Here is a 24,536-nt window from a genome sequence, read left to right as displayed (position 1 = left end):
AGTGCCCAAGCAGAAGTAGCCAGGTCACTGGAAAAACGTCCTCCACCAGCCTAGCATGGTCTGCACCAGCGGTCAGGTCGGTTTAACTCTGTCACTCGAGAGCCTGCAGTTTGTCGCATCCATGTCATTGAGAAACCATCTCAACCACTTTATGCGACAACATTAGCAACTCCGACATTGCCAGCTAGTGTCAAAAGTAGAGGGATTTCCTCCCCACACCCAGCACTATACTCCGACCACCCTGACACGGTATTGGGTTTCCGAGCTCTAAAACTTCTACCCATCTTCCCACAAATGCTTCCCCATCAGAGATGTCCAGCTGGGATCCCAGGAGACATCCCATTCAGCAGCACCCATTAAAGCTAAGGCTGTGCTAGCAGGGCCCCTCGCAGGTGCAAAACACACTATTTAGTCAGAGCTGAAAGGCAGCCACCTCCCATAGACGCCAGGGTCGTTTTGGGGACCATTGCTAGCGGTCTCCAAGAGGTGGGGCTGGATGGGTTATAGACAGCGTTCTCTGTAAGCTGAGCCTTTGGGCAGCCACCAGGAGAGATTCAGGTGCTGCCCAGCTGATAAGCAGAACACCCACAGCTGCAGCATGCATGTCTGTGAGTGGCGTACATCCACACGTGCTTCAGTGCACTTCACAAAACTTATTCTGCACCCAGATGTCAAAAATTAGAAGGTGCATTGGTCGTAGGGCCTGCACGCTCCTTTCACCGGTACAGTTTGTCCCGCTCCAGGAGACGCTTGCCCTGTTACACTGCTGCATCTGTGGGTGATTCACAGCTGGACTGAAGGCAGTCTCATTGGCAGAGCTACACGTATAACTCAGGGAGAAATGAGATCTCTAGCATGGCCCATAGATGCCATTAGTCCTGACATCAATGGGAGCTGCGTATGTAGACTGGGAAGTGGCTTCTCCGAATGTTGCAGAGCCCATTCAGGGATAACTGTCACTTGTGATGAGTTTGTACAGCTCCAAGCACAGTGCAGCCATGACACTGACTTGGGACTCAGGACATTATCATAAAAAGAGAGCGTCTGTTTTAGGGCCTGGATTGGGATTGCGTTCCCAGCTCTTTTCCCTGTACCCAAGTCCCCCATGCCTTCAACTCCCCATCTGTGAAGTGTGGGCTACAATGCTTTGCGTTGCCCACCTTTTATCGCTCTCTATTTGGCCTGGGTGCTTTTCAGAGCAGGAGCTGTCTCTTCCCTTGTGTAAGTGTAGGATGTTGCACTCTGATGCTACTGCAATACCAGTCACTTGTGGAAAAGAAAGAAGAACAATTCATCCATCCTGTTCCACAGCGGGGCCTATACTGTAACCCCAGTGAACGAGTTCAGGTCCCCATGTTCGAAAAGAATGCTCCCATCCATAAGAACTAACAATCCACCCACGACAACAAGGAGATAAAACAAACAGATGCGGAAGCACCAGGCAGCAGTGAGCCATAAAGCTGATTTCAGTGCAGAAACAGCTCACCAGCTGCCAGACACCTTGGAGTGTTTTGCAGGTGTCATAGTAGAAATGACTGGAAAGGGAAGGTGTGATGTTGTGGCTTTTTCCCACGGGGAACTCCACCATCATCATTATAACCTACCACTCAATGGCTACGTCTACATGTGAAGCCTACATCGAAGTAGCCTATTTCGATGTGGCGACATCGAAATAGGCTATTTCGATGAATAACGTCTACACGTCCTCCAGGGCTGGCAACGTCGATGTTCAACATCGACGTTGCACAGCACCACATCGAAATAGGCGCAGCGAGGGAACGTCTACATGCCACAGTAGCACACAGCGAAATAAGGGTGCCAGGCACAGCTGCAGACAGGGTCACACGGCGGACTCAACAGCCAGCTACTCCCTTAAAGGGCCCCTCCCAGACACACTTGCACTAAACACCACAAGATCCACAGAGCCCACAACGAGTTGCAGACCCTGTGCATGCAGCATGAATCCCCTGCTGCAGCAGCAGCAGCCAGAAGCCCTGGGCTAAGGGCTGCTGCACACGGTGACCATAGAGCCCCGCACGGGCTGGAGAGACAGCGTCTCTCAACCCCCCAGCTGATGGCTGCCATGGAGGACCCCACAATTTCGACGTTGCGGGACGCGGATCGTCTACACGGTCCCTACTTCGACGTTGAACGTCGAAGTAGGGCGCTATTCCGATCCCCTCATGAGGTTAGCGACTTCGACGTCTCGCCGCCTAACGTCGAAGTTAACTTCGAAATAGCGCCCGACGCGTGTAGCCACGACGGGCGCTATTTCGAAGTTAGTGCCGCTACTTCGAAGTAGCATGCACGTGTAGACACAGCTAATGTGATCCATTGCTGGACAACCCAGGCAAGTCCCTTGCTGAATATTCCTCAGCGCGATGCCCAACCAACTTCGGGACAATTTCAGGGCAGCAACATCCACACTCATCCATCTCATTAAAAAGGTGGAAATCTGTTGCTGTGTTTTCACATTTATATACTGATTGACAAAGCTCATACAGTGCATTCAACAGACTTATTTTCTTACGTGTGCCAAATGGGATTTTTGTTTCATATGAACACAACCAAAATTTCTGTTGGTTTGGATTACATTCGTCAGGTGGTGGGGGGGTGCTAATTTCAGGGATGAAAAGTGGGGCCCAGTGTAAAAGGTCTGCTCACCCCTGCATGAGACAACATAGTGGCAGGGATGGTTTCCTCATCTCGGGTTGTCATTATCCTGCTCTCATATCCTTCTCAGACCTCCTTGTTGTCTTTCACCCCCTAACGCGAAACACTGTCCCGCCCGGATGTCTAAAACCGGCAGATTCTGTACTCTTGTTTACTAGAAGAGGTGGCAATGGAACTAGAGCCAACGGCGTTTAAATGTCGCGCACATCTGCAAGATGCAGGTGGGCCACCTGCTAACCTCATGACAGGTAGGGGAAGAACCAGCCCAGGATGAACTTTACTTTCCTTGCAAACCCTTGCCCTTGGGTGCTTTTCTGTGGAGGAAGGGAATAAAATGAATGATGCAGTCGTAGGCTGGATGCAGAAACAATCACTCTTCCATCTGTTCTAGGTAGGTGTTTAGCCCCAGGATGTAAAGTGTGCTAACAAGCTAGCCTAACAGTCGGCACTATTTTTCCAAACAGGGCATTGTTTAACCATGGGGTTTTGGGGGTGCGCACCCCCAGCTTGCTCAGGAAGGAGGAGTGTTTTAGTGTCAATTGGCTCATCTCAGACAAAGACCTCTTTTGCTTTAGAGCAGGGCTGGTCAGCTAACATCACAGTTGAGAGCTACACAGCAGTGGAGGAGAAATCAAGCCTGTTCATTTGAATGGGTTAAGGTTAGGTCCAGATCCCAAAGGCAGCTCTATTATTTCTGTCCCTGTGGGACACACGTGACTAAAAGGTCTTTTTCGGCAGCCTATACAGGGCTCTGAAATCAACAAGTGGCTATGACCAAACAACTGGGTGCTGGATTTGATAACCTCCTGAGGTCTCTTCCTGCCTCATGATTCGAACTGCCCTGCTTTCTTCAGGAGCTGACTGCAGCCATGCGGGTGCCTAAGTTTTAGGCAGAGGTGGGGGTTGTGGGAATAGAACCTAACTCTCCTGAATCCTCTACCCCTGCTCTAAACAAAAGATCATCTCCAGGGTGGGGGTTCTCCTGCTGACACACAGAAGCTGCTTTTCAGTTCCCCACCCTCCCTGCCTGGAGAACTGCAGGGCTCCTGTCTCTCCATTCATCTTTCACACTTTGCTCCTTGCACCTCCAGGCGAGGGGTACACATTCATCACAAGAAGCCAGGTATCCAGTTGCTCCTTCATTCTCCCTGAGGTTGGCAAGTCCATTCCAAAGGGATGGAGCAGGGAATCGGAAGATTAAGTCTGAGATTTTTTTCACAGGATTTGAGAGAAGTTCAACATCCCATGGGATTTGGGCAGCTAACTCCCCCTGAGAGCCCCAGCTGACCTTCTTCTATTGGCAACAAAAGCTTTCAGCAGGCCTAAGTCAAGGGACGGAGGGCAGAAAGTGAGGGGAAGGGGAAATCACCCGACTAGCTGCTGTGGCCTTTCATCCCACTTTGGGGCGGTCCCACGCACGTTAATGTTCTAACAAGCCAGGTAGGGGGCTGGAGTCAACATACAGAATCGGACAAAATGCCACATTTTCAATATAGGGCCCAATTACTCAGCTGGTGCAAATGGGTGGCCCATCTGATCGAGTGACTGGCGTGTGGTAAGAACCAGAGTGAGACATGCCCAGGGCACAAACATCCCCCAAGTGAAGCAGCAGCAATTCTGCTCGCTTGAGTGGCAGTGTGGATCAGTGGAAAGTTTGATGGAGGCTGAACTCCCATCTTGGCGCTAGAAGCAGACTCTCCTGCTTAAGTCTGTGGCATGCTGATGAGAGCTGGCACGGAGAGAGGCGAACGCTGCCCCTGCCCATGCTGTGGGGACAGGGCTCCCATCTCCAGGATTTTTGTCTTTTACTTGCATCCAATTGGATTATGAGCCTGGCACATAATCTAAGCCTCCTGCTGTCAGGAGCCCCAGCTCGGCTCTCCCTCCAGGGAGCCTCTGTCTTCCCCAGCTGTGGAGAGAAGATCAGGAATACACAGCAAGGAAGTAAGCCAGGTGACAAGGAAAACAGTGCAAATGTGCAGGGCTCAGAGCTTACTGTAAATATCCTATATGCAACCCTGGGAAGCCCTGGGAGATGGTAGGGGGCTCTCACAAAAGGTCTGTCAGGGTAGGCCCTGAAGAGGATGCTGCAGAGAAGCCATCTGTTCACACCTGCACTTGAACTTGGGCGTGTCAGCTTCTACTGCTGGTTTCCTCTCTGGTGACTCTGAGCAAAGCTGATAGAAAGGCACCTGACACCAGCTGCTAGTGACTAGGGCCGGGGGCCTGGAGCATCACCTTCTCTCACTCAGTGTCCATGTTGAATTCTCTGTGTCAGCTTCCTCCCAGTCACCTGCAGCACCTGCATGTGGAGATGGCAGCCCTCGGAACAGGCAGCCTGCCTCCACGGGGCCTTGGGGTTGGGATAACATGGTGTGCCAAACAGAATGACAACCCAATTGCTCTCTGAATGGCCGGGAGCACATTTAGCTGGAAGCACCTCAGGTGGGGATGCTGTGCGTGAAGACGCAGACCCAGAGAGTCAAAACATTAGACTCCTATGTCAAAAGAAGGACTCCTCTGGCACACAGAGCCTGGGGAGGGAGAATTCCAGTTCTGTCAGGTCCGACGGATGCAAGTCCACCCTCTGGCCTTTCCCAGCAGTGCAAACATGGTGTCATCAGACCCTGCTTCCATTGCTTAGTCATATCCTGAGGGCTGGACTCTGGCCCCAGCCATCAATAGGAGCAGATGGATTTTAAATACGGACCTGGTTTTCATGGGGTCCCCGCCTCTGCTTCAGGAGCATGTCCACGGTGCTGGGAGCAGAGAGGGTGTTTTGGTGTAAGTGACTGTGTGAAGTGAGGACCTCCTGTAACACCCTAGGCCAGAAACTCTTCCTTCTGTGGGTCACCCACTAGGCAGACCTCCTGTAAAGAAGCCCTCACTCCTTGAACCTCCCTTCTCAGAAGCCCACAGGTAACACATAACCTTGTGATATTAGCTTCTCTCCTCGCTCCCCCTGGTGTAAACTAAACTTCATCCCATTGATACCAGCAATGGTACCCTGGTGTAGAGAAGCAGCAGGATGTGAGCTGGGGAGTGTGTTCTGGCTAAGGATTTACAAATGACAACATCCCACTTTCTCTGAAATCCTGCTCACCCAGCAACATCAGAACAGGGAGCAGAAACTAGTGCCAGGGTTTCATCTCAGGGAGATGGACGGGGTGAGAAACAGTGTTTCACCCTGATAACCTGCAACAGCCTATGCTATGTTCTCTGCAATGAACTGAGTGAAGAACAGGGGCTGGAGGGCATTGGTCCCCCTCCCATGTGATGAGAAATGCAGGGATCCTGGGAGGAAGCAGGATGCAAGGGCCCATGCGTACTCAGCAGTGTGTGCTAACCTGTGGCCTCCTACATGGAAGACAAGAATACTAATTGCTAGGAAATGCTCTGGTTAGAAAATGGACACTTAGTGGACAAATGCTGAACTGCAATGGAAATTACAGAGTGGAGGCCACCAGCATCCGCTACAACTAATGCAACTACAGTGGCTAACAAAGGACTTAATGATTTATCCCATGTGGTGAAGTTTTGCCAGTTGCATCTGAGTCACGTTTTTCACTTTTGCTGCCTGCAGACTGCATGTTTTATAGGGCAAAGCAAATGGAATCCCTTGGAAGGGATTCATCCCATCCCCCAGACTCCCCTCCCCTGGTTATCAATTGAGGAAAGACAAGGGAGTTGGCAATGGTTCACAAAGCGTGATCCTAATGAATCCATCCCTGGATTCTGAGAGCAAAACAGCACACCTTCCTGCTCGGTCAGCCCCATAAATCACCGTCATAAAAGCTGCACTGGATGCATCTCTAATGCCGAGACTCTGCAGCAGGAAGGAACGTGTGCAAAGAGCCATGGTTCCAAGGCCTGGGCTCTGCCCCTTGTCCTTTGCAAACATGTTCTCAGCCCAGCAGTTCCTGCCTCAGAACAAAGATGTGCCTCCTATTGGCGTCACGGAATCCAGCGCCACACATGAGAATGGGCAGAGCGCTCCAATAACAGCTCACTGTTTACAGTCAAGCAAAGACATGGTGCAATGTGTGTAGCAACATTATTGCTAAGGTTATGGATGTAAGGGGAAATCATGACTTAGCTGTGCTTCGCAGACAAGTTTGGGGAGGGGTTGACCCTATTCCTCAGGGAGAGAGGACAAGCTAAGGCCTATAGCCAATGTCATTAAACTTGCTTGGCAGCCACCTGTCAAGTGGCCACTCTTTGGTAGTGATGGGGATCAGGAATAGATCCATCTGCGTTGTAGCAAACAACAGCATGGACCCTCTTTCACCACCAGATTCCATGTCTGCCTCCTTACTGTGGGCAGGGGTTTTGCCAAGCACTAGCCCTATGGAAAATGCATTCCAGAGAGTGACTGGACTCTGAACTTAAGGGGCACAACCCTGCCTGGAATGCTATCTTCCTCTCGCTCTCCCCAGAGAAAACAAAGGAACTAGTTTTTGGACTTAGGGTGGGTTCCGGCCTGAAAATTTGGCCAGTCCCCTTGCTAGGATCACATAGTAGATTTTATTTTAAAGCAAGTCTAGTTTTCTAGCTACTAGGAAGTGTTTTTTCTGTATCACTCTGGTTCCCATTTCTGACTTCAGTGCCTTATAATTGTGCTTACTTAATATTTCTTTCTTGTAGTTTAAAAAAAAAACGTTTTACTCCTTAATGAAAATGAATGCAGGATTGTGTTTAAATTGAACTGTTTGGTAACTCTCGTTAAGGTAGCAGAGCATGTTATCTTCACCCATTGCAGGGGCAACGGGTCTATAATATCTGAACTGCTAGGGAGAGGACTGGACAGTGCAGAACCTACATGGTTGGGGAAATTTAGAACTGGGAGTGTTTGGGGCTTACCTTGCAAATAGTAACTAAATCTGATGGATGCCACAATGTGATTGGTTTGCTGCTGACTGGCTGCTGGGGTCAGAGTTTCTGGACCATGGCTGTGGGTATAGGGAGACACTCAGGCTACATCTACATTAGAAGCATCTGTCTACAGAAGTTACGGTCAGAAGAGATGTTCCTACACAACTTCTGTCGACAGATTGGGTCTACACGTAAAAGCGGATTGATTTTTTGATCCGTTCTGTCAACAAAAGAGCCCCTGGAGCATCTCCACAGCTTTTTTGTCAACAGTTTCTGTCAACAAAACACATATTGTGTGTAGACTATCCACAAGCTTTGTCTACAAAACCCCAGTTTTCTCTACAAAACTTTCTACTGTAGACGTAGCCTCAGGGTTTGACCTGCATGGCTGAGTGCAAGCAACCCAAATTGGGAGCTACAACAGCAAAGCATTGTGAGGCACTCTGGATTACAAGGAAGTGGTGGCAAAACCCTTCATCAGTCTGGATCTCAAACCAGACCAAGAGAACATCCAGCATGCATTAAGCTAATACACACAAAGAGATTCAAAGAGCATCTACATGGAGAGTTATTGAGGCGTAGCTACTGCAGGCTATTCCCTCTATACACACACCTTAATTTTTCCGACGTGCATGTCCAATCATCACACCATGGGGTCTCCAGGTGTTACTGGGGCATAAATAATTACAAGAATAAGTGCTTCTAGTTAAAGGGGTTGCACATCAAGTTGGAGCCCCTTTTGAAAACCATGTTATTTTTGCACAAGAGAAAGTCAACACTGGGGAAAAATGTTATTTATTTCCCGGAGTAAGTGCCATAAATTAAAGCCAACAGCCTGTAAAGATGCCTGGATGTGAATTCATTGTCAGTGCACTCAGTGATAAAATGGGATTTATTGGGTCTTCTTTGCATAAGAAAGCGGAATGAAGCCTGAAATAGAAGTCAGAGACACTACAGTATAAACACATTGGATTATTAGGTGAGAGCTTTTGGCGAAACCGTAGAGACATTTATCCTAAAGAGGTAGAGATGCAAAAAGACTCCTGCTGCTTTTTAGAACAATGAAATGAGGAAAAGACAATTCCTCCCCATCCAGGAAAAAAAAAAAAATCGGGCTGCGACAGCACGCTAGCTGGAAAGCACAGCCTGATACATGGTGAGCAGCGACCAGGGCAGTGCTCTGACTGGGCAGCCTCATATCCTGTACAGAAATTGGCAGGAATGTTTAACTCTTGAGCATTCTCAGAGAGCAACCAGAAAACACAGCAGATCTGAGTGGAGCATAATTGCTATTTAATCTTGCTTTGCACAGGAAAAGGTTGCCTTTGCAGAGAGCAAGGCCCTCTTACTCAGCACTCTGCATGTTGTTTGCTTGACTGAACTGGCAGAAATGTTAATTAAAGCTCTAAACAGGCCCCATAATGGCTTAGTTCACAGTACCTGGAAAGAAACATTTGCCTGGTCAAAGTAAACTGTATCTGATCAGTTTCCACAGGGGAATCAGTGAGTGAAACACAAATAACACAAAGGAGACTGTGAGTCCATCAGGACATGGTTGGTTTACTCTTCTGACTCTCTTTATGTGTTCTGCACCATCTGCCCAAATAGCAGTAAGCTTTGTAATTTGCAAGTTAAAAAACATGTATACGTATTTGCAAGCAAAATCAGTAGAAGAAATTAAAATCCAGAGCCTGATTAGCCTCTCACCCCACATCCCCACCCACATAGGCCTGTGGGCTTGAATGGAGTTATTCCAGATTTACGTTCCTGTTAAGAAAGCTCCCATGGAGATCCCACGAACAAAATATTCCTGATCAGTGGGCATTTATGGAGGCAAGACCTGCAATGCTGGATAGTGTGGGAGGGTCCACCTGAGGGCGTCTCCATGGGGGGGCATTGCACTCGTTTTATTTGTTAACGACTTGGCCATTCCAGTGCATGGACAGATCCTTCCATTCCCTAGTGATGGGAGTGTGTTGTAACTCAAAGACCCTTTAAATTCAGCTCCAAGTCCTTATTGATTTTCACCACAATCTACGGGAGAAAATTATTTTTACGGTAGCAACCACATGGTGCTCAGGGTTCTCTTGCAGATTAAAAAAACCCCACCACTCTCAGTAATCTGAATTCCAGGATATTGTACAGGGATGCAGAGGAGTATTGTGAAGAATGGTATCCCGATGGTGACAAACAGCAGTCTGAGGCTGAAACCAGGCTAGATGGAGGTGGGAAAAGAGAAGCACTGTGAAGATTTTGCCTCCTGTGTAACTTCCTCTTTTAGGAGGAAATTTTGCAGAGTTTTATTTTGCATTATTCATATTAAACCTGAGTTTTGAGGGCAAAGCTGAGCTCTGAGCCCCATTGTGCTAGGTGTTATACAAACAATTTGTGAAAGCTCACAAACTAAAGAGAGGCTGTGGCAATATATACGCAGTTCATGGAACCCAGAAATCACCAGATTCAATCAGAAGCAACGTCCATTTCACCCAGTCTCTGCCAATAGCCAGCATAAGATGCTTCAGAAGAACGTGTAAGAACCTGCAGAAGCAGATGTGGGATAACTGGCCTCCAACAGTAAATTTCCCCCTGATTTCTTGCAGTTAGAGGTTGGTTTAAGAACTGAAACATGAGTTTCACTGTGGCTCCTGCTTATTATAGTAACCTGAGCTGGCTATCTATTATTTCGTGTTCCCTGTTGTCTCTGGTCTTCCACTTAGACTATGTCTGCACTAGACATAGAAGTCGACTGGCGATACGCAATTTTAGCTATGCCAATTTCGTAGCCAAAATCAGTTTATAAGAGGACGACTTCAATGTCTGTCTACACAAAAGAAGGTTGACGGGAGCATTTCTCCTGTCAACCTTCCTTAATCCTTGCCACTCGTGAGGAGTTCCAGGGTCAACTTTGACCTCTGAAAATGCCGTTTTGTGCATGCATGAAAGAAAACCCTGGAAGATTGACACTAAGTGGGTCAATCTTCTGCACTAGTGTGGCTCTAGCCAAGGACTGTCAGCTCGTAGGGCCAGACACCTTCTCTTTATTAGCTGTTGGCACAATGCCTAGCACAATGAAAACTAGTGGTTCTTCTGGATTCATCGCAGCACGAAAAACCACAGCTGCATACGGAAACAGATTTCAGGGATAAGAGAAATGGAGCAGCAGGGTTATGTGACCTGGAGGGGAACCTTGATGTGAGGTGAAAATAAGCTCAGAGGTACGTGGGAGTCAGCACAGAGATGGAGAAAAAGATTGGTCCGGTGTTCAGAGCACCAGCCTAGGACCCTAGAAAACTGGCTTCACTACGAGGCAAGTTTGTTAGTCTGTGGTTACACTGCACAGGGCTTATCCACACTTAACCAGAGATCGATGCTCTGGAATTCATTCTCCCAGGGGGTCGATTTAGCAAATATAGTACAGCCACACCAAACTGACTGTTTGTCAAGCCTCCATCAACCCTAGTACTCCATGAAGTCATGAGGAAGAAGGCAAGCCGACAGGGGTGTCTCTCCTGTTCAGCTCCTGCTGTGGAGACACTGCAGAAATTTGGCATCAGGTATGTTGATTCCAGCTATGCTAATCACATACCTTATGTCAGCTCTGTCCCTAAGTGCAGACTTGCCCACCATCCAGGTGTGAGCATCCCAGTGGCAAAGCCATATCCTCTTGAGTGTGTCCTCCCTCTTCCTATCCTGGCCTGTGTGTGTGTCTGAGGGCACATCCATTGGTTCCTTGTGCTGAGATGCTCTGGCATTCTTCCCATGACAGCAGTTGGGGAACTTGTCTGCCTTTCCAAATGGAGGGAGCAAAGTCTTTGGAGGATTTTGCCTGCACCCTTGCTGAGAAGAGGGAGGTTCCGACCTCTGCTGAAGTGGAGCCTGAGTTAGCTTGCCGAGTAAGCAGAAGCCTGGGTAAGTTTGCAGGACTTAAAGCACCTCCGAACTCAGGTCAGAGATTTTCTATGTGGACCATTGGGGTCCAAGTAGCAGAGCCTAGTACAGTGAGGACTTACGCCTAGTGTTTGTGAAATCTGACTCCCCTCCCTGACAAGGGTGCCGTGAGATTAAATACATTAAGGCTTGTCAAGGGCTCAGATGCAATGATGAGAGAGTACCTAGAAGAGAGACATTTATTCCACCAGCCTAGACTCCTCCAGCGCCTCATTAAAAACACCCAAAAATGTTCTCTCTCATCCACCAAGCTGCTTTCCTATTACAAATGCCCTGGGTGCACAGTTCCCCTGGGGGGGCCTGGCAAGCCCAGCTGAGTGCAAGAGATAAAATCTGGCACCACTTCCTCTACAAGCAATGCAGCTACTTTGCATTTCTCTCTCAGATCAGCTCGGGACCTCTTCACACCTCTGCGGTTTCATTTAAATCAAGCTTTGAAATGGTGAAGTGGGCTGTTAAAGCCCATTGTTTTCCTTTCCTGAAAAGTTTTGCATCATCTTGATTGGTTACCATAAAAATAATTAAAAAGGCAAAAGACGTGTCTGATTGATTGGGAGACTGTTACTGTTACCAACAGTCTAGCGACCCAGGTAAATAGGCCTGCTTATTGCACAAACGTCTGTACACAGAATATTAAAATCAAATATTGATTGTGGAGAATAGACTCCTAATGGGATAGCTGCCCCTTTGATGAAGAACTGGATATGGATGTGGATTCAGATCAGGTTCTGCACAAACAAACCTAAGTCAATATTAGCATCGCTCTCTTCCCACTTAGACGGGTTCGGTGGCATGCCTTAAAATGAGACAAATCTATGCAGCACGCTGTCATCGTCACCTTGAGGGTTTATGTCCTTCGGCAGGGGCGGGGCCTGGGAGAGAAGCTTTGTGTGAGTTTCTGACGGCAGTGTATTTCTGGCCTGCACCAAGATGATGAATCAAAGTATAAAAATAGAAAAGAGAAAAGATGGAACTAACCAGAGGGGCTGATTCAGTGCCCATTGAAATGCAGATAACCTCCAAATACCTTATTTACTCTCAGCACTGGGTTGGTACTGCCTGTCTTTCACTACTCCATTTCAGTGGCATGACTGCCCTGTGCTTGCTCCTTGCACTGGGCTGAATTTTCACCCAGGCTGAGCCCAAGAGTCAGCAACATAACAACGACATAATAGACTTAACACAACAACTCATTAAAATGCTGAGCGGCCAGGGAGGAAAACGTCATTGCTCCAAAGCCACTTGCCCTTGTCACTGCAACTGTGGATTCAAAATAACGCACCCCCTGGTGGTCTGGATCATGCACCTAAGATTTGCAAGAGGGGTGGGGAATTTTCCCAGGCTTGTGCCCTTTAAAACTGAGAGAACGTATAAGTCTAGGCCCCCTGCATTACTTTGAAAAACCTTAGTAATTGTCTTCAAGTAGTAGTAAAGAAATGTAATAATAATGGGATGACAATAGAATATAAACTCTAGAGGGGGGAGGAAACCTTAAATCACTGAGCAGAAAGAGCTGTGCTGCCCATCAACAGCAAAAAGAAAACCATGGGTAAATTATAGTTTCAAAGAAAGTTCTAAGGCTTAGCAGGGGATATCAGGTACCTTTTCCTATTGAATTTGTTCATCATTTATGCAGTTAAAACAATATCCTCTCCTATAGTATCTTGCATGAGCAGATCTGTGTATTAACAGCACCCTAAAGGATCTCTTGAAGGCTTTGCCTCCACTGTTTCTCTTTGCGAGAGGTTTATAAAAGCTCAGTAGACATTAACAGCAAATGTTTTCAGCATCAATGACTGCAGCCATAACTGCAGACAATAAAACACTGGGTGAAATCCTGGCCCTGTTGAAGTCAAAGAGGAGTTTTGCCATTGGCTTCCGCAGAACCCAGATTTCACCCAATAGCCGCCTTCATTGCACATCGAGGAATGAAAGCTTCCATTGTTAAACACCATTATTGTTATTACAGTAGTATCAGGAGCCTCTCACAAGGCTGAACTTCCTATGCACAAATTTAGATCCTGATTTTCAGAGGTACAGAGTGTTCAGTACAGGTTGAATCTCTCTAGTCGGGCAACATCCTTGGTCTGGTACGATTCTAGTTAGCCAGGTGTCCACTTACGATGGGTGCAGCCAAGTTTCCTATAGACACATAAAGTTTGTTTACAGCCACCAGTCCTGGCTCTCAGTGTTCTGTGCTGTTATTTAGCTGTAATTTACCCCTAAATGTCTTCTAAGAGCCCAGTCAGCAGTGAAAGTGTTGATAATGCTGCTAGACAATATGGACCTTCTGTGGTTCAGCAGATTCTCTGGTTCGACACCAGTCAGGCCCCATGGGTGCTGGATTTGAGAGATTCAGCCTGTACAATGATTCAGGAAAACATGGAAGCACACCCACAACTTTAAACACGTGCATCAGTCCTATTGACGTCACCAGGACATAAACTCATGAGCTGAAGTGTTTTCTGGCAGCAGGGCCCCATTGCTATCAGCTGGCAGTGATTCAGCACCCTGAAAAGTCAGGCTCACAGGAAATGACAGGCCTTGCCCCAAAGAGTTTGCAGCCTAAAAGACAAAGGTGCTAACTAAGGGATGAACTAAAGGGATACATGGGAGGGGGGCTGGAAAAAGAATTTCAGCATAGACTAGCTAGGTGTGGGATTCCCTTTGTCTTTCTGTTTGGATTGAGAGTCTGCTGGGGCAGTGACCGTCACTTGACTGGGTGCAGCACCTTTGGTCACTGCCCCAATGTAAATGGGTCTTGCCACTGGAAAGGATATTAAGAAATAATTAGTTACCGTAAGCCAATCAACAGCCGTATCACAGGAATCTCAGCTCCCCAGCTGCCTCACCCTGTGGAGCAAAACACTGTTGTCCCTCTTTGTTGCAGGAGTGAGAGGTCTCAGTGGATCCCTCCACGTTGGAAGGAAGGTGCAGCTGTGCTTGGGGATAGGAAGTGAAGGCCTGCTGAGGATGCAACAAACCCAGAATTAATGCGCCTAACAAGCAGCACTTTAGAAATGTCTGAAGAAGTGGTTGCTCAGCACCTCAGTTCTGGAGCCAGAAACGTCTGAGTAAATGCAATTAAACAGAGGAGTTTTAGCCATCCAGAGAAAGAAATCTGACCTGCTCTGTTGTGACTAGAAACAGCTTTCCTCGCTTTCAGTACATTTCTGAGTACGGCCATGAGAATCCCCTTTATAATTGGCCTTTCTTGATGTCAGGTCATTCTGTGGTGGTGGGAAGCTGGTTCTGGCCGGGATTTTTATACCATGTACAAATGAGTTGAGTGTCTGAATGGCACAGTTATCAGCTGGTATGTGGCAAGGCATCGTCAGGGCAGGAGGGCATATTCCTGCTGTTTCCAGCATCATAGCTATGAAAAGCAGGTGTGGAATTTATGGGACAGTCTCAAATCCACACAGAAATGCATTAGAAGAACCGCAGGAATTTCGCTCTTTTAGCTGCAACAAGATTAGGGACAGTAAGTGAGTGGGAGGCAGAGTCTTAAAATAATAACCCAGCTGCAGACTCATAAAAGAGCCATTTATCCAAGAATCTGGGAACTCTTTGCAAACGTTAATTCAGCCCCATGGTATCACCAGCAGTTAGGATTACCCTCATCTTATGGACAGATGTGGAAACTGAGGCACGGAGAGATTAAATGACTTGCCCAAAGTCCATAGTGAATGACTGGGAGAGCTGGGAAGGGAACTGAGTTTGGTGACTCCCAGCCAGCACTCACTTCCTTGTGCGCCATTATTCAGAGGCCTGCACTCCATGCTGGCTTTATGCTAAGTGCTTGGGTTTGAACACATCCTCATACAACATAAGACACACATGTTGTATAGACAACGCAACTCATTTACATCTTAGTTCTTAGACAGACTCCCCAGGGTTTGCATGTGATTTAGGATGTCACTAACACAGAGAAGTCTCAGGTCCTCACTTGCTAGCTAACAAGGGGCATCAGCTTGCAAGGCAAGAAGCAAAGCAGCGACAATGTATCTAAGACCTAATTTCATCAGAGAGTTTACCTCTAAAGGAGAAAGCCAGTCAGGGACCAGTCACCCCATGGAAAAGGCCAAAAGCAAATGATGGAGGGACATACCAGAATTAGACTCCTGTTCAGGATAACATTTAATCCATGCAGAGTGCCAACACCAGGAATATGGAGCACTGAGCTCCCACTTCAACCATACTTATGTCATACATAAACCTTTGTCCACTGGGGTGAATCTCCTGCTAAGGGCAACAAAGGAGACAGAAGAAAACCAGTGGTCTTCCAACCTGGAGGGAGTGAGAAGCATGGTCCAACCCCCCCCCCGACCCCCCGATCTTGATTTGGGGGCCAAAGCAGGAGGGAACTTCCCAAGTAAACACTTTCAGGCTCTGCAACTTCCTACGAGGGTCTGGTTGAAATGAAAGGCTACTCGTGTAATTGCTGCGTGGGTCCCAGAAGAAAGAAGAGCTAATCAGCAAAGCGCCAACTCAATCACACTGTCACCCTCCAACGTGGGCTTTGTTAGTTTGAAATTCCAAAGGTTAATTCTATGGAAATTGAAACTTACTCCAGAGGAAATGCCCTCTGCTGTCAAATAACCGCTTGCATTAGGCTGGGAAGGAAAACAGCTTTTCAAATGGGCCCTTTTTGATCTACAACGCGGATGTGACTCTGGAATGAGAGATGGAGAAGGGAAGCTGCCCTGCTTTAATTCCCTTTAATCTTCTGTCTTCAGTGGAGCTGTCTCATCCGCTTTGCTCATTTCCTCTAGTCACCAAGGCCCATTTTCAAAGCCAAGTCCAAATGACCCGCTTTGGCCAGAACCTTGCCCGTGAAGGGTTTTCTGCACTGCAGCTGGGAACGAGTCTCCTTGCCCAGAAAGAAACTTGAACTAGTCAGGCTCAAGAGGAATGTCCGCACTGCTATTTGTAACAGGAGAGCACAACCTCTCTGTCTTGGCTGTCTCACTTGTCACTGAAGCTGTACTTTAAAGGGTCTGAGCCAAAACGAAAGTTGATGGAAAGACTCTCATTGACTTCAGTGGGCCTAAAGGTTACGTGTATCCGAAGCCTCAAATATTGAAGGGTGGCCACTGTTTTTGAGATCCTCCAGTTTGTTTTTGGTGCCCAGCTTGAGACCTGTATGTACGATTCTTCGGACTGAGGAACAATACTTGGCTTCACGAGGCCCCTAGTGTCTCCAGTGGGCCACTTTTCTCTTCCAGAAATGAGGCAGCAAATCACAGCTTCTCAAAATGAATTGGAGGAGGGGGTTCATGTCACACAAAATACTAATAGTGGCTAGGAGCAAAATGGCACAAGGCCAAGAGGAAGTAATTTCCAATAATAATAATTACCAGTAATACCAAACAATGCTATTGCTCTCGCATCATTTCACCTGAAAGGTTTCAAAATTCTTTATGAAGTATATGCCAAAGGGAGTCATTTAATCAGCACTGCAATGGAAGACTGTAGCACAGTTCGGGACAGGAAATGAAGATGATACTGGTCCTTTCCCTCAGTGGCACAGAACCAGAGGGGATGCTGATCTGGCCCACTGAACCGCATCCATCTGAAACCACAGGGTGAGCTTTTGGGAGGCAAAATGTAATTAACTGAGCTGGAATGGGAGCTACCGAACAAAGCTATCAAACGAAGGAGTTCACAGCCTATTTGTGAAAAAACATCACCACAGGCTCTTTAATTTTCATAATTGCGCAGGGTGGAACCTTAATTTTGCACCTCGTCTGTGAGGCAGCACGTGCCCAAAATTATCAAGTTAAGATGATTTCTCATCTTGCAAGTTCCAGATCAGAAACAGGACCATAAAGGGCCCCTCTCCATCAGAAAGTGCCACTGGCAGAAATGTGCTGCTGTTAGTGGGAAGTGCCGTTTGGCCACATGTATATTTTCCCTCATCGTTGGTTCTCCGCATGTCCCTTGATGCGAATTGAAGCAAAACTTTTCATGGAGGGCAGTGGCATATGGGCAAGCAGCATGTTTTGTGTGGGGTGACTGCTGGTTTGAATCCCCTCTGATTGCTTGCAGAGAATGTGAATAGCCTCCTTAACAGTGAACGTAATCAACCGCTGGGACAAAGTTATCTAGGGAGGCAGCAGATTCTCTATAACTGGCAATCAGTCTAAAAGTGGCGCTGTCATTCCAAGAGAAGCAACAAGCTTCATGCGGAAATTACTGGACCACGACCTTTGGCCTGAGCCATTCAGGAGTTAGCCTAGATTCTAACAATGATCCCCCCCAAATCCTGGCCTTAAAGATCTCCATCACTGGAGATAGTTAAGAGTGGGTTAGACAGACATCAATCGGGGTGATCTAAATGGTGCTTGGTTCTGCTGTAAGGGGACTGGGGTCTGCAGGTCTCTTCCCGTTCTAGTGCTCTATGATTCTATGAAAACAAAAAAGCAGTCAAGTAGCACTTGAAAGACTAACAAAATGGTCTGAAGAGTGGGTCCGTTCCACGAAAGCTCACCTAAGAAATTCTTTTGTTAGTTTTTAAAGTGTTACTTGACTGCTTTTTTGTTTTGATAGTATATAGACTAGTACGGCTCCCTCTCTGTTACTATGATTCTATGAAAGTCATTTTGGCTTCACTGAGAGCTGGATTAGGGCCATTCCCATCACAATCCAGATTTGTGTAGCTGCTGAGATAGTAGCTTTGGTCAATTATCCTGGATGGAATATTTTTATATCACCTCAAGTCCAGTAGAATGGAGAAGTGAAAGTCCTCACCCCCACCCCTATTTATGCAGGGGTCAATAATGGTAATTTTCCAATTTAAATCAATATATGCCCGAATGCCCCAGCCAAAACACGTTTGGCAGCCCCTCCTTCTGGCATGGCTGAATGCACAGCGGACTCAGAGTGGATTCAGAACAAACTATGAAACAGCAACACAGGCCAGTCTGGGGATCCCAGCTTCACCCCCAAAACATGCCTGCCTCTTTGATGCTTAATCAAGGAGCAGATCTGCAATGTGGAGGAAGAAGACTCTCCCACACACTCATTAGAAGATAAGGAATTGCACTCAGACGCTTGAGAATACAGAAGCATTTAAGGACAGACTATGACTTGCTTAATTTTGGTGGGTACTGTGACGGGCACATAGCAGCCTAAACCCACCTCCCCACTGGAACACATGCTCCCTTGACTGCTTTATCCATACAGCTTTGCCTTTGCTGGCAGAGTAGTATTGGCAGCTGCAAGCACTTTGGGGGAGCTGGCTGCCTTTGGGATGTCTGGCGGCTTCTGAGGAGATTCTTTGACTCCAGCTTTTTGTCACTGTGACTTGCAGAGGGCAAACCTTTGCAGCCAACTCATGCTATTAAAAACAACAAGAAGTCCTGTGGCACCTTATAGACTAAGAGATATTTTGGAGCACAAGCTTTCATGGGCAAAGACCCGCTTCATCAGAAGTATCTGTTAGTCTATAAGGTGCCACAGGACTTCTTGCTGTTCTCGAAGCTACACACTAACACGGCTACCTCTCTGATACTTGTTATCATGCTATTAAGAGCACCTCTGAATTCAAGGAGAATTTCCTTTTTGGCAAAGCTGAGGGGTTCTTACCCTAAGCAGTGCTATGTATGGAAGGGTGGAAAGGCATAGAAAAAGAATGCAGACTTTTCTTCCAAACTTAGGGGCAGAACCTCGGCTGGCATAAATCAGCATAGTTTCACTGATGTCCAATGCACCAAATGGATTTATACCAGCTTAGCATCTGACTCTAATTTTCTTCTGCACCTGAATGCACTATTTTTGAAATCTGCAAGTGAAACCCCACTTAAATAACTCTCTCAGTCATATGAAAAGAGAATGCATGAGCCATTGAAAATGTGTTTTCTCAGAAGTTCCAGTTTCCTTCATGTAGGAGGCACAAAAGTTAGGCTGTGCACATTGTACCATTATTGAAACAATAGCTGCTGACAAATGCAGTTTGGCTTCAATGACAATAAAGTTTGAAACACGACGTATTAACACCTGGGAAGAGAATGCAAATGAGCTTGAGCCATCTCATTTTTTTGTCAGAAGCAATGTGTGTGTGAGCCCTCTCCAGCGGTTGACCTGCTAGATGGTAACAGCTGACTAATCCTACCAACTAATGCAGCTTTCTTTAACTCATGAGGCAGAGGTCTGAGTAGGGGGCTGGCTGAGGATGCTGGGGTCAAGCCCTTCTGACAATATATATAGAGAGCTGCTGCATATGCCCCATTTAAAGCTTGTCAGGAACTTTCCTGTAAAATATTTTTCATTAAAAAGCCCAAGTCATCAGATCTGAAACTTGAAAGATGTGTGATCAACAAATTTCTCAAAGGAAAAAAAGTCTGGGATTTTTTTTTTTAATGTTGAAATGTCCTGATTTGACATTTTCAAAATAAAATGTTTCAGTTTTTTTCATTTCAATACAACTTTTCATTGCAAAATGTAAACCTCTTACAACAAAGTTTTAAAAAGTGGTTGAAACAACACATTTAGAAATTATCCAAATGAAACATTTTAATTGATCTGGGGGGAAAATGGTTCAGAATTTCAGTTCACAGAAAATGTCACACTTGCAACTTTTCACCCTGATTCATGATGGGAAAAACATTGGGAATCTTGAAAATGTTCAAGGGATGCCATTTCCGACCCATCTCAAATACTATAATTACCGAATGCATTCTACAGCTATCTAGGCAGTTGAAACACAAATCTTTGCCATGCTAACAAAATGATTTATTCGGTGATGATCTTTCATGGGACAGACCCACTTCATCAGATCAATTTCATTTCCAATACAGACTGGCATTCATAAGTCCAGAGAACTAATACTTATAAATGTTAGTCTGTATTGGAAATGAAATTGATCTGAGGAAGTGGGTCTGCCCCACAAAAACTCATCACTGAATAAATCATTTTGTTAGTCTTTGAAGTGCTACATTTCTGCTGCTTTGTTTTGTTGGAATACAGACTAACAGGGCTACCTCTCTGTTACTAAGTCCATGTAGCTGGACGTGTAGAGCCACATCTGATAAGAACGGTCATAAACTGGTCTTTTGCTCAGACAGAACAGAGGATAAGAATTTTGCAAACAAAACCAAGGAATCCTGCTGATCATTTTTAACACTGAAACTGTTGGGCCAAATTTTGAAAAATGAATCTTTACATTGCATTGCAAAATATGTGCCTATTTTGTGTGAATAAGGCTCTCTGCAACCTTTCCATATGTATATTTATTATCGTTTCTGATTTATTATTTATATGGCACGAGGAATGTGCAGACGCTTTACAGACAAATCAGGGAAAATTCTCCTGCTGTGAAGAGCTTCCAAGCTTAAGTGCTTTGTGGCGCACCTGAAGCAGCTAATTTGGAAATCTAGCCTTTAGCGTCACTTTGTCAAGGCGGCTGTGCTAATCTAATAGAAATAACTTGTTCAAACATGGATGTGTTACTCTGCCCTCTCCAGACTCACACTGAGCAGGTTTCAAGATGGGATAGCTGAGATCGGCCTCCAATACAAATAGCTTTCCCCATTTGAAAATAAAATCAGACTATTCCCTTCGCTAGTGGGCACAAGGCTTGATTCTCCTTTGCTTCATACCCAGTCAGTCATGGGGCCCTGAGTGTGCACCTCCAACCCGGTTCTACCTGCATTGTAGACTAGAGCGTGCTGGAGGCTGCTCTAACTTGCTCCAACTGTCCTTAAATGGCAGCATGTCAGACTATGCACAAGAGATGGAGGGTCCCTCAGTGACCTTCCACCAGAGTTGCATAGTCTGACCCGACACACACCCCTCTGCTGCACTGATTGATACAGAAACTGGCCAGGTAATCTCAGAGCCAGCTGGGCAGTCCAAAGGCATCCCTAGAAGGAGAGGAGGAAATGGAACCAGAGATCACAATATTTCACGCATGACATGCATTTTTCCTAATGAGAGCATCAATTCCTGCAACACAGCTTTGGGGTTGGTGATTATAGTGTTGCCAGACAAAATATATAGGGGTGCCTCACAGTGTTCCCTCTACTTTTTTCCATCCGTGGGCGGAATAAATTTTGTTCTGTGTTCCAAGGCAATTGCAGTTGTGCACCAGTAGTGGAAACATATGTGGCCAGTGATGGGTGCTGTGGGTATTCTGCTGATCAGCTGGGCAGCACCTGTATCTCTCCTGGGCAGCTGCCCAGGCACTCTGCTTACAGTGATCTCTGGTGTCCCATGACAGGCAGGCAGGGGAACCCAGAGTAAGATATTCACCCCGACCCGAATCCCGCTGAAGCTGCTTAGCTCATCTCTCCTGGACACAGTGGATATCAGCCCCTTCCTAACTGTATACACAGCCAGTTTGCCCTCTTTTCCTCTGCCTGGACTTGGGCTCCCTGGACAGTCACACGCTGTGCCCCTGTCATCTGTCCAGCATATAAGACTGCAGCTGAGCTTGACAGCATGTTCCATGCCTGCAGCCCACGGAGGCTTCCATCCTTCAGCTGATACTGACAAGATCCTGGTCCGCCATGGGTGGCAGGGCAGCAGACGATCAGCAAGCAACACGGCCCGTCAAGGAGTGCTGACTCAGCAGAAGCACGCTGTGCTGACGTTGCCGCTATCAGCTGCCCTCCTGCAAGTTTGCAGGGACTGCCCTTGACCACATGTGTCCCCATGCACGGACCTAAACAGATCTCTGAGCTCAGGCAGCTGGAAAGGGGCCGGGCACCTTTTCAAGGAGACAATGAAATCAACTGATGGAAAAAACCCTGGTCCTTCTACTCTCCTGCAAGACAGCCCGGAGCAGGGGGACCAGCATAAGGCCCAGGTGCTACTTAACTTCCATTGAACTCCCCACAACAGGGCTCATGTTGGATTTTTGATAGCGCCTGGGTCTTGCTGCACACAGTGGCATTTTAACGACTTGTTCTAGTTTACATCCCTAAATGGCTGCTGCTGCCCTTTCACGTGCACCCTTAACATCCCCCTTCTATTTTCCAACCCACTGGCTGTGACATTACGCCTCATTTCCACCTCTGAACTGCTCTGTGGTCCTGCTATGCCACCACCCACCCCAGAAGTGGCTGCACTGTGGTATGCAAAGATCCCCCAGTCTCACTTGTCTATACTGAGAAGCTGCTGGTCTTAACGATTCCATATTTGCAATGACTCCTTCAACTCTCCCTTGTTCTTCTGCTTGACAGAAACCTAGCCCACTATAGGCCTATATTTGGGAAGCAGACTGGGCAGAGATGCTTAGTTTGTAGATTCTGAAGCAGCAGCTGTGACGGAAACATCAGCCCACTACCGAAACAATGACTCAGTGTGCTCACGCTTTTACTGGAAAAGCCGGCTTTGCTCCAAGAGACCTCAGCGTAAGTCATTGCACGGCAAATCAGTTCAGCAGAGAACTCCTCGCCTCCAAGGACATTTGATGGTTTTTAACTGATGCCTCAACAACACCAGCAAATAACAGAGAAAAGGCCAAGGGAGAGTAGCAAATCCATTGTGACTCATGAGCAACTTGTTAACTGGGTTGAGGGGAAGAGAATCCTTTCACTGAGCATTCAGTTGCTGGTGCCTCAGGAGGAGAGATCCTGCAGAGAACTCTTTTAGGCCTCTCATGCAGAGGGTTTTAAGGCCCTCAAAATAATTCAGTAATTAAAACTATCGCTGTTTTTCCTTTCTGGTCACACTAGCGTAGCTCACCACGCTCTCATTTATCCTCTAGGTAACGCATTCCAGTGCTTCACCACCCACCTGGTGAAATAATTTTTCCCAATATCCAATGTATACCACCTGCTCTGTAACTTCAGACCATTGCTCCTTGTTGTGCCCTCCATCATTACTGAGAACAGCCTCTCTCCATCCTTTTTAGACCCCCCCGCTCCTTCAAGAAGTGGAAGGCTACTATCAAATCACCCCTCAGTCTTCCCTGCTGCAAAAATCTTTCGCCTTTTACTAAAGATTTCCGTGGAGAGGAACATTTATGAGTTTTCAGCCTCTCCTTGTAGGTCATGTGCTCCAGCCCCCTCATCATTTTGGTTACCCTCCGCTGGACCCTCTGATCAGATTAAACCCAGAGAGATCCCTCACCCCACAGAGACTGCATGTCGACTGTGACCAGACTCAGTGAAGGAAGGGAATGGGGATGGACTGGCAGGAGTCTATTGAATTGAGACCTGCCCCTGCTCACTAATAAAAGGCTGATCTGGAACCGTCTGTGATAAGCAACATTCCTTTGGAGTTTGCTGATCCTCAGAAGGAAAAGGAAGGTAAATGAAAGTCTTTTCTTTCCCCCATTCACACTCAAGATGCAGCAGACACCAGCAGCCGTTGTGTGATTATCCTGAGCAGACATGAAATTATACCCTTTAATGAATTCAATAATGCAATGACATGTCTACGTGCCCCATCCAGGCGCAACAGGGCTTCCAGTGGAGGAGGACAAGTTAAAGAGCTTGTAAAGGGAGGGGGGAAAGAGAATAAAATGGCATTGCCTGTGATTTAATTTAAACTGTAGATCACAACTGTCTGCCGGAACAAGACACTCGTGTGTGACCAGACATTGCAGAGTCTGAGACCTGGAAATGCACCTGGTTTATCCGAGCCCTGCATTCTACAGCCTGCTTTTTCCCCTCCTAAATAATCAGACAAGAGTTCCTAATTGGGACAGTTTATCCCACCGCTGCAGGGATTTCCCCCCAAAGTAGCTGGGCCTGACCACTCTCAGAGCCTAATTTCTGGACTGGTTTTTGACCTGGCAGTTTCACCTACAGGACGTAAGTTAGATTTCTTTCTGCTGGTGGAGGATGCTGGGGGATGTTTTAGATAGAGAAACTAGAGCTGGTTGACATTTTTTTTGGCGGGGAGAGGAGTATGAAATGAAAGAAAAAATATCTGCTTTTCTTTAAATCTCTCGTGAAATGTTTTCAACTAAAACCTGAAATATTTTTGTGTTCGAAAATTATTTTTGGTGATTACGTTCAGTGTTTTGTAAAACATCTTTAGTGGGAAAAGTCACTTTTCAGCGAGAAACTGTTTTGACAAAAAATGTCATA

At 46.8% G+C, this 24,536-nt stretch overlaps 1 pseudogene; it reads left to right on the top strand.

Moving 5' to 3' along the window:
* The first annotated feature begins 23,396 nt into the window (after nt 1-23,396).
* LOC142001698 (U5 spliceosomal RNA) lies at nt 23,397-23,506 on the top strand (annotated as a pseudogene).
* Nucleotides 23,507-24,536: the final 1,030 nt, after the last annotated feature.

This window comes from Carettochelys insculpta, chromosome 25 (genome assembly GCF_033958435.1).
Source record: "Carettochelys insculpta isolate YL-2023 chromosome 25, ASM3395843v1, whole genome shotgun sequence".
Classification (NCBI taxonomy): Eukaryota; Metazoa; Chordata; order Testudines; family Carettochelyidae; genus Carettochelys; species Carettochelys insculpta.
The sequence above is the reverse complement of the archived record's forward strand: the minus strand, read 5'-3'. Positions and strand labels throughout refer to the sequence as shown.